This window comes from Glandiceps talaboti, chromosome 5 (genome assembly GCF_964340395.1).
Source record: "Glandiceps talaboti chromosome 5, keGlaTala1.1, whole genome shotgun sequence".
Taxonomy (NCBI): domain Eukaryota; kingdom Metazoa; phylum Hemichordata; class Enteropneusta; family Spengelidae; genus Glandiceps; species Glandiceps talaboti.
Window position 1 is genome coordinate 15,250,707 of NC_135553.1, and position 10,502 is coordinate 15,261,208.

A 10,502-nucleotide genomic window follows, 5' to 3' on the forward strand; every position below is an offset into this window, starting at 1 on the left:
GAGTGTCATGGGGACTACCAGTTACAACACACTGTGAGTGGCAGTCCTATATAACACGAGAATTATATCACCTTAGGGCTGAGTTGGTGAGGAACTTATAATTGTATTTAGCCCTTCTAAACTTGTTTCATATTTCATCACCTAAGATTCATTCCAATCTTTTCATCAATATTTCTATAACAATCTTAACTGTGCATCACTTTACCTGAGTGTAAGATTAGTAAGGGACTTGGACATAAATTAGGCGTAAAAAAATAATTGTGTGGTTCCGATTACATTCAATTTTAGAATAGATGGGGTAGGTAGATTTTTTATTTTATTTTTTGAATAATTTTATTTTTTCATATGTGAGTAGTTAAGTTCAGGTAGTTATGTTTTCCGTTGTTTTCCATATGGTCTGTGTTATTGGTTTCTTCCCATCAGATGTACAGACATTACAGTTTTACATTGTCTTTTTATATTGATATCAGTTTCCGCGTCCACTGTTTCTGGCGAGACTTCGCCACAGTTTTCGCGATTTTATTATTTTTTCCTTGAGAAAGTTTAGGGTCGGCAGTGAAAAACTAGAGTGGGGCGGGGGGGGGGTGGATAACCGGAACCAAACAATTTTTTTTAGTCCTAACGATAATTCACACTCGACATTGGTGATGCTTGATGGTTTAATTTTATAATATGTTTGTTGGTGTTTCACTGTATTGTGTGTTTGTTGATGGTTCAGTGTATTGTGTGTTTGTTGGTGCTTCAGTGTATTGTGTGTTTGTTGGTGTTTCAGTGTGTTTGTTGGTGTTTCAGTGTATTGTGTGTTTGTTGGTGCTTCAGTGTATTGTGTGTTTGTTGGTGTTTCAGTGTGTTTGTTGGTGTTTCAGTGTATTATGTGTTTGTTGGTGTTTCAGTGCATTGTGTGTTTGTTGATGTTTCAGTGTATTGTGTGTTTGTTGGTGTTTCAGTGTATTGTGTGTTTGTTGGTGTTTCAGTGTATTGTGTGTTTGTTGGTGTTTCAGTGTATTGTGTGTTTGTTGGTGTTTCAGTGTATTGTGTGTTTCTTGGAGCTTCAGTTTATTACATGTTTATCGGTGTTTCCCCGAATATATCATTTTGATTCAGTTTTTATGTTTCCATTATTCTTGGCAACCCTAACAGACGAACAGAAACATCAACTCTAGTATTGCAGTTTTAACAATGCATGAATTCGATAACCAAACTGAACTGCTGAACGAAGACGACGTTGAAATTCTGGCTGATATCTTTGAAATTATATTAGAAGATATGACGAATCTGACACTTGAAGTCGCCCAAGATTTGGGAGAAATCTTAATCCAAATAGTCAGCCAATTATCTGAAATCGAAGTTGCAATACTGCAAAGAGCAGACTACGCATGTGCGAGGTAAATGAAAATACATTCGTTCGTTAACATTTTTTATAGGTATCTTGTTTATAAGTAAGCAAATCAAAATGGACGATAGAAAAGTATTCTAGTCACGTGATTCATAATAGCATCCAAAGCATCTTATCATGGGATACATGTTCCGTAACCATAGAAACATCTCATATCTGCTGGTTGGTAGACGTACCGCACTTCTGTTGTATTATTTTAAAAAGACACATGCAATGCATCATAATTCAAAACTTTGTCTATGAAACTTTCTTCATAAGTAAGAATCTGACGTCAAATCATTACCCAAGGTTACTATGGCTACTTCGTTATCCGAATGCTTCTATACTTTAGAGACATTTTTGGATCGATGGATAATGTCACAGAGGACAAGAAATGGCTGACAATCTTAGTTATCTTGTCTCACGTATCTTTATCCAAGACGGCTAAACTATACGATTTGTAACATGACGTATATATCCCTTAACATTAGGATCACAAGTGTCATTCAACGGTTCGTACATGAGTTACCACTCCGTGATGGCCAACAGACACTTCAGTATGTATCGTCCAACGTTAAGGTTGAAATACTACGACTGGAACTGAATCACGGAAATCCAAATGCAAGCAACGTCACAGATTTCGAAAGAGACGTAAATACAGATTACGTAACCATTGGTAACGATAGCTATTATGCTAATGAAGACGACTTTAAAGGAAGCTTTCATTGGTCCAGTAAGAGAACTTTCCCTAACAACAATACTATGTCATCTTTTATTTCAATTCCATTGGATGCATTCGGTCTCCAAGGTAACGGGTGATTTGTGTCTTGTTCTTAAGTTTAACGGGTGCTCGTCATACGTAAATACATCGTGTAATGTTGTCTATTGTACATAGTCCAAATTATACTTGAAGAGGTATAATTACGGAAAATACTCCTGACCTAAGGGGCCTTGTCACAACGAGTCGGTAGACCAAGCCCCTTAGGTCAGGAGTTTTCCTTGACTGAACGTTAACGAACAAAATATTAAGGAATAATATCTAAATATTGCTCACTTGTATAAATAATGACAACTACATGTTTATGGTGGTACATACCAAACTAAGTTATACCCTAATAATGCTCTATTACTTGTACCATTTCAACAACAATTACTGTCACTTTCGCCTTCATTTCAATTACTAAAACAACTACAAATGCAATGTGAAGAAATATGGAAAATCAACGGCAATCACACACCAACGTCATTTCCGGCAATTCCACGGTGAGTACAAAGCGATGTCGTAAAACGGTACATATCAAGTTTATTGATGTATAAATCAATGCCTTGCTGACATGAGTACATACCATTACCTCAATAATACCGTAAAGCGGTACATATTAAAGCTGATGAAATTTGCTTATCAAATTATTAATACATAGACCCGATACCGCTATTTCAGGTAAAAAAGACACGCAAAAACCAATGGATGATCGACTGATGTTTATTACTTACTTCAAGAACAATTTGTTTGCTGTGCACGATAACTTGCCGGGTGACGACACAAAAGAAACTGTCTGGACTGCCGTGTCGAGCGTTGTCACGTACTCTGCCATTAGAGTGGATGGAATAATGAAGACTGAACTTGAGGAACCAATCAACATCAGATATGAAAAGTCCGTCAACAAACTGGTAAGTTGTGTATAAAGTAACTACATATTATATTCATATGTGACAGGTTTTTTTTTTAGTTATTATTTGTGTATTATTATCTTATGATCGCAAGATACATTCATAATTGTATTTTGTTTGTAACTATGATTATCATGGTAGGCCTGTCATTCAATCTCGTGTTTCGTGTTAGTCACAGTGTTATCTTTGAAGGGTCACAGGGTGAGTTTATACATTTAATACATTTTGGATGTAAGTTTTGTTGCATATTTAAAGATACTCTCGGTATTCTACTTACTGAAGCATACTTACTCGTTACCTTAATTGACTGAACTCAAACCTGGTATTAAGATATAGCTTGTAAACGACCCGATGACGTCATTTATAATACGTATGAAATATCGCAGAAATCCCTCCAATGCAATCAACTGTTCAAACAATGCATGCCATAAGACATCACTAATGTCATAGAAGGCATTCATAGACATTAACATTATACTAGAATTGTTTAATCGGGGTTTTATATTCAAATATTTTCACTTGCGTAAAAAGCTATAAACCCAGCTTGTGCGACTTTAATCAGTATAGCCATAAGGATTAACTAGGATCATCCATTTGTTCAGAATTGTATAAATCAGCCACACACAAAAATCATTTTTCCTCACCAAAATTCCAATCTTTACAATCCAACATATGTCTTACTATCTATTTTTTCTACATTGCATGCTATTAATCCTTTCAATCCTGATTATTGTTATTTAACTTTCCATATCTGTCTATATTTACATATCCTTTAATATCTACAAACCTTTGTTCAGAAGACTGTTCTCTTTGATTTCTGATAGATAAATTGGCAGAACATTACCTGTGGTGTTGACCCAAATATGTTATCGACTGGAAAGGAAAGTAAGTACATCTACAGATTAGAATGATATACACAACGATTCTAAACACTTTATGTATCATGGATTCAACGTGTCCTCACTTCTTCTTTTTCTTTTCTTTTCTTTTCCATTCCATTCTATCCCATCCCTTTCCATTCCATTCCATTCCATTCCATTCCATTCCATTCCTTTCTTTTCTTTTCTTTTCTATTCTATTCTATTCTATTCTATTCTATTCTATTCTATTCTATTCTATTCTATTCTATTCTATTCTATTCTATTCTATTCTATTCTATTCTATTCTATTCTATTCTATCATATTTCTTTATAAACCCATCTCAGAAAAAAAACAATCGTGTGTAAAGTGGTGGTTTCACACAATAACATTGATGACCACTTTTATAATAATGTAATACCTTTCAGTGTCCAGTCATACAAATCTGTCAAAAGCCCCCACCCCCACCCTAATTAGATTTATTGGTCAGCCAAATAATAGGACACGTTAAAGGGATCGTCAAAAATCTTTAACCTTTTTTTCAACAGTAAAATGTGTGATGTCTCGACTACCTACCTCTCATCTGTCAGTGATGTAATGGTATTTATCATACGCAAAAAAACCTAAGTTTTGACTCCAAACCAAATTCCAAAATCACATGTAATTCTAACTGTTGATCGCTTAATACGAATTCATAGTTTGAAATTACGTCATGTCATCTCTAGATAGACTCGGATTTTACTTGGACGTCGTTAGTCACACACCCTTGTAGTATTAAACTTTGTTTAAACCATGGTGTGAATAATTCGAATTTTGGAGAGATTACAAGTTATATATATTCCCCCTATATGTTCTTGTGTGTTTGACCTTCAGACTATACAGAAGGGTGTTATCGGGTTAATAACACTGAATACTCCACTAGCTGTGTGTGTTATTTACTTGGCACCTACTATCTATTGATAGACAAATCGGATACGGTAACTGGTACCTCAGTAGTAAGTTTCATATTTTCCATCTAAAAAAGATTACGTGTTTTATTTTTTGTTCTATTTTTCCATATTTGAAGACGCGACAATATGCGTTACCAAGTGCAATGTGTGGTAATAGGTTGAGAGCTGCAACGATAGCTACTACACGTATGCATTTTGCGGTTTTAAAGATACGTGGTACACAATCAATGTACTTTTGGTATGGTATTCTGTATTTAGGGTACCGAGTGGGATAATGTAATCTGATCAATGATCTTTCCATAAATTTACATACATTAAATTCTATTTTGTTTTTGTTAAGTTTTAAAACCTGCACTACCTGCAACTAGAACATTTTTAAAGCAAATAACCAAAGATATATTGACTAAACAATTGTAAGTTACTTATAGAAAGACATTGTATCTGTTAATTAGTGGCCAATATTATATGTAGGTAGTGTAGTGGCAAGTCTAAATATTGAGCGGAAGCTCGGTTTTGAATCTGTCACCATCTTTAACTGTACTAGTTATAACTGGAGTGTCATTTTTCGATCAGAAAACCACAACGTATTGTTAAAACATAATTAGATATTGCACATGTTAATCAGTGGTCGATATTATCCATAAACAGTACAGAAACAGGTTGAAATAATGATCACCGTTGAGGGCACTGATTTTTGGATGTGGACCCAGGATCAATTTGATTTCATTTATTGTGTATGCAGCTACAAAAAATACGTTTACCGACACGTTATATTATGCAATACTATTCACGGTGTACGATATTACAAGTAATTTATTGTTTTTAACAAACCATTAAATAAACACGTTCCAGTAGCAGCTAGTGCAACTTTCAATATTATCTTTTTATAACATTACTCTAAATTTATTTCTCAGATATTTGATGGCGGCATGGCCTTTTTGGTAAGTAATTATTATATCTTTCTGCTTATTTACCTACCTAGCTACCAACCCACCTACCCACCTAGAAGTACCTACCCATCCACCCGACCCCCACCTACCTACCTACCTACCCACTACCTACCTGCCCGTCCGTCTGACTGTCTACCGTATAGTATATTTGTCCGTCCATCTGACCAACTGCCTCACATTCAATCACTAAGTCAGTCAGTCAGTCAGTCAGTCAGTCAGTCAGCCAGCCAGCCAGCCAGCCAGTCAGTCAGTCAGTCAGTCAGTCACCAATCAGTCAGTCAGTCAGTCAGTCAGTCAATCAGTCAGTCAGTCAATCAGTCAGTCAGTCAGTCAGTCAGTCAGTCAGTCAGCCAGCCAGCCAACCAACCAACATCCCGCCATACAGTCATCCAACAACCAGTCAGTCAGTCAGTCAGTCAGTCAGTCAGTCAGTCAGTCAACCAATCAAATTATCCATCCATCCATCAAAGACTAATTTTGTCAGAAAATCAGAAATTGATGGGTGAGTGAGTTGATATACAGGTCTGGCTCGGTCTACTTCATAATTTGAGGGAAAAGTGTAACTAATGATACTAATTGTTTGTTGATAGCTTATTCACCATTTATCTTTCTTTATTTGTTTTTGGACATTTTTTGTTGTATGAACTTTACAGGGATTCCAAAATATAAAGATAATATCTATCTACAGTTACACTGGCTTTGGAATATCACTGCTATCCTTAGTTACGACTATTTTAACTTTTACCATCTTCAGGTAGGTCATTGTTAAATTGTTAAGAACTGAAGAACGTCAACGTTCGATGGTTAAGTTGAAACGAACAAGTTATATCACGTCACTGTATTTTACTTTAGTTTGCATTTCAACATGTAACTTTGCATAATCGAAATGCAAATAAGATGTGTGTCGTTTGTTAGGATTGACCTTAGAGGGCGCTATTACTGGAAAATAATCATTCATTGCGCAAACCAGTGATACTTGTCTAAGAAGTTGTTGAATGTTACAATTTATTTATACGTGTCCATCATCTCGTTCTTTGAATCTACAGTTTCCTTGAAAAAGTAACTCATTTAGATGCGTCTTTGTATTCATAGCACTACATACTACTACATTCTGATTTGAAATTGATTGTTCGGTCTGATGAAATGTTTTTCAATTTTGGCCAATTTACAACATGTAGTTTAAGAAGTGTGTGGGGTCGGAGCGGGGGTCTGAGGCCTAACTAAAAGAATTGAGTTTTTTAGCCTTCATTGAACTGTTGATCTCTAGAGAGGTAATTAGCTGAAATATCGAACGTTTTTTTATGCACACTTCATGGACTCGTGCTTACCAAGAACAGGTGTAAAACCATCGAAAAAAGTCTTAGCCATGGCAACATGTGTACTAATGGTTAGTTTCATTGCGATGGTTAACAAGTTTTACTAACACTTAAAGTCACTTTGATTGTGTTCAAACTGCAGTGTTCTGTTCACTGGAATTCATGATAAAAGGTGTCCCGTTTATTGAAAAAAAAACATGGTTTTAACGACGGAGACGAGATAAAGCGTAACATAACTTCCTTTATTTCCCTTGTTCCATAGGAGACTCCGTAAAAGTCGACCCACCCTAATACTGTTAAATCTGTGTATCGCTCTGTCAGTCCAAATGGTGGCTTTCTTAGTGTTCATCCCGTTCGTACACAACCAAGATGGCTGCCGAGTTGCCAATTTTCTTCGGGTGTACTTGATCCTTGTTGCACTGATGTGGAATGGTGTTGAGGGGCTAAATATGTATTTGTCGTTAATCCGGGTATTTCCGATCTCCGTCTCACATTTTGTACTTAAATGTGCAATCATTGCGTGGGGTAAGTATTTTTTGGGAGAGACTCTTGACACTGGAGAATACATTGCTGCACTGTTGACAAAAAGTTAGATGACAGCTAGCCTACCTGTAGACTTGAAGGACTAACGCTACTTCACAATTTCTGCTATATCCTAACTGACATTTTGATTTTTTTGTAGAAGTTGTCCCAATTCACACAAATCAATTTGTAAGGCGATGTTTGCAAACAGTTTTATAAAAAAAATGTAGTAATTGATAATTTCATACTATGAGTTCCTTTGGAAATACATGCGACAGTTTATTGTCAAATGTTTTTAACATCCTGTAGTAGTAAAACATCATATGGATGTTGCTAGACATATTGCCAATGCCTTATTCTCGGGTCATGTTTCGTAGAGTGAGTTTAAAGTTACAGAGGTTCATTTTATTTATAATTCAATTTTTGTAAGTTTTGAATTTCCTCTGACACTACACAGTGTCATACAATATAATGGATATTAAGTTACGTCATCACAGGATATTATTTCAGTCAATTGTATACTATCTTATCACACGTCACTTCGATTAACGCTGATTGCCATAACTGTCAAAACTATGATTTATGTGATACGCGAAGGGTGACATTTTACCATAATATCTTTGTTCAGTTGTTCCAGTAATTATTGTGCTTGTACCATTACTTGAGTCTGGAACTGCGTATGATGGATTTTACTCTGTGGAATCTAACTGTACCTTCATGTAAGTATGTAGTAGTAAAGCGCCTACTCGTACTGTGCAATTAACAAATGGACCCCGTACACTTCAGTTGATAAACATCCCCGAGTGCAATGAAGTTGATGTACAGAACGCCCCATGTAGTCAATAAACTTGCATGTATGTATGTATGTATGTATGTATGTATGTATGTATGTATGTATGTATGTATGTATGTATGTATGTATGTATGTATGTATGTATGTATGTATGTATGCGTGCGTTCGTGTGCCAAAACAAAACAAAAAACACAATATTTACATGTTTTACATATATAATTTAATTTGAAGATAGATATTAGTTTCTTGAAAAGATGTACAACAAGAGACCGAGTACGTGATAGCCTTCTTTTATTGCCTCCAAACAGGTGTAGGCTTCCTCGAAAAACGCTGTATTATGTATTACTGGTACCCATGGCTGTCATTATATTGGCAAACAGCGTTGTTTTCTGTATGGTCATGCGAATTCTGCGCAGAAAGACAACAATGGCAACCGGTGAGTCATCTCCATGGCAACGATTAGTCTCAATGTGGCTACGGATGCCATAAACATGAAATATAGTATTGGGTGGAAAGAAAGAGAAACCTTGACAAAAGTAAATCCATTACATCAGACTTTTTATGTCCTGTAACGTTGGCAAAGTATACCGCTAAGTGTAACCCCCCCCCCTCCCACCATGTGTAACCTCCCTCTCACTCTTCACACAGACGCTGTACGATCTCATACTGCTGATCAACTGCGTGGCGCTGTTTCTATGTTAGTGTTACTTGGTGTGGGATGGGCATTCAGTGGCTTTGCGGCTATTAACTACGAACAGGTTGGTAAGGGACTGCAAGACATACAAGTGGTTTTCCAGGTAAGGAAGAATTTCGGAGGGGAGAGGGGGGGGGTTGTTGTTGAAAAGGGTGACTTTGAGGATCTTAAATAATGGGGATCTGAAACCATACAGTGAAGGCTCATGAATATTTAAAAAGTTAAATAGATGAGTTATTGGTCGCTAAATCCGCAGTTATTTAACATGTTAAATTATGTATTATCATGATTTATAAATTTTCTATTATTACTGTATGTAACAAGCAAACCAAACCACAGTCTCGCTTCTGCTGACATCCCCTTGTCACACGTTTACACCATCTTTTAAGATTACTTTTCAAATTTACCTTCGATTGTATGACAACCGAATAAACATTTTAAATGCAGTACCGTGATTTACGTTTATTGTTGTTCTTACAGGCGTTGTTTGTGACATGTGTGGCCTTCCAGGGTTTCTTCATATTTATCTTCCACTGTGCACGTCAGAAGGAAATCAGAAAGACGTGGATGAGTTCAATGACACGATCACCGTTGTCTAGAGACAGTAGTTCTCTGACTACTAGCAAACAAACCAAGCTGGAAACATCGTCAGATCCCATCCTGACGACAGTACCTCCAAGTTGTGTCCCTTCAACTAAAGTGTAGTCAGCTAATACTAGACCGGTACCGTTTAAAGCACACTCGCAGTCGTGAGAAGCAAACAACGTGTCTCAATGTATCGTTGTAAGTCAATGTTGGACATCAATACATGGAATGATGTGTCTTTCACCCAGGGAAAAGCTTACAATGTACAAATTTACCAGTGTCAATTCAAAAAAATGAATAACATCTAAGATTCTATGACAAAACCAACAATGTTATGACACACTGTTTGAATATATTTTATTGTAAGTTGGACATTCTACTTTGCTAGTAGCGTTTATGGTTGTACTGGTATCGAAGAAATGTATATAACCTGTCTATCAGTCATAAATATATATATATATATATATATATATATATATATATATATATATATATATATATATATATATATGTATATGTATATATATATATATATATATATATATATATATATATATATATATATATATTTATACATATATACACAAATATATAAGCCTCCTTGATTCACTCATTATTTGTCTCGGAACAAATAAACAAAACAAGTGTGCACGCAATTAACAATATTAATTTGTGTGAATCAAAGTGGTCAGTCCTTTTGATCATTGATTTGGAATCATTTTTTGGGGTCAAGTTATGTTTTTGACATATAGACGTTAAGAATACAGAGTGTAGCATGTATGCAATGT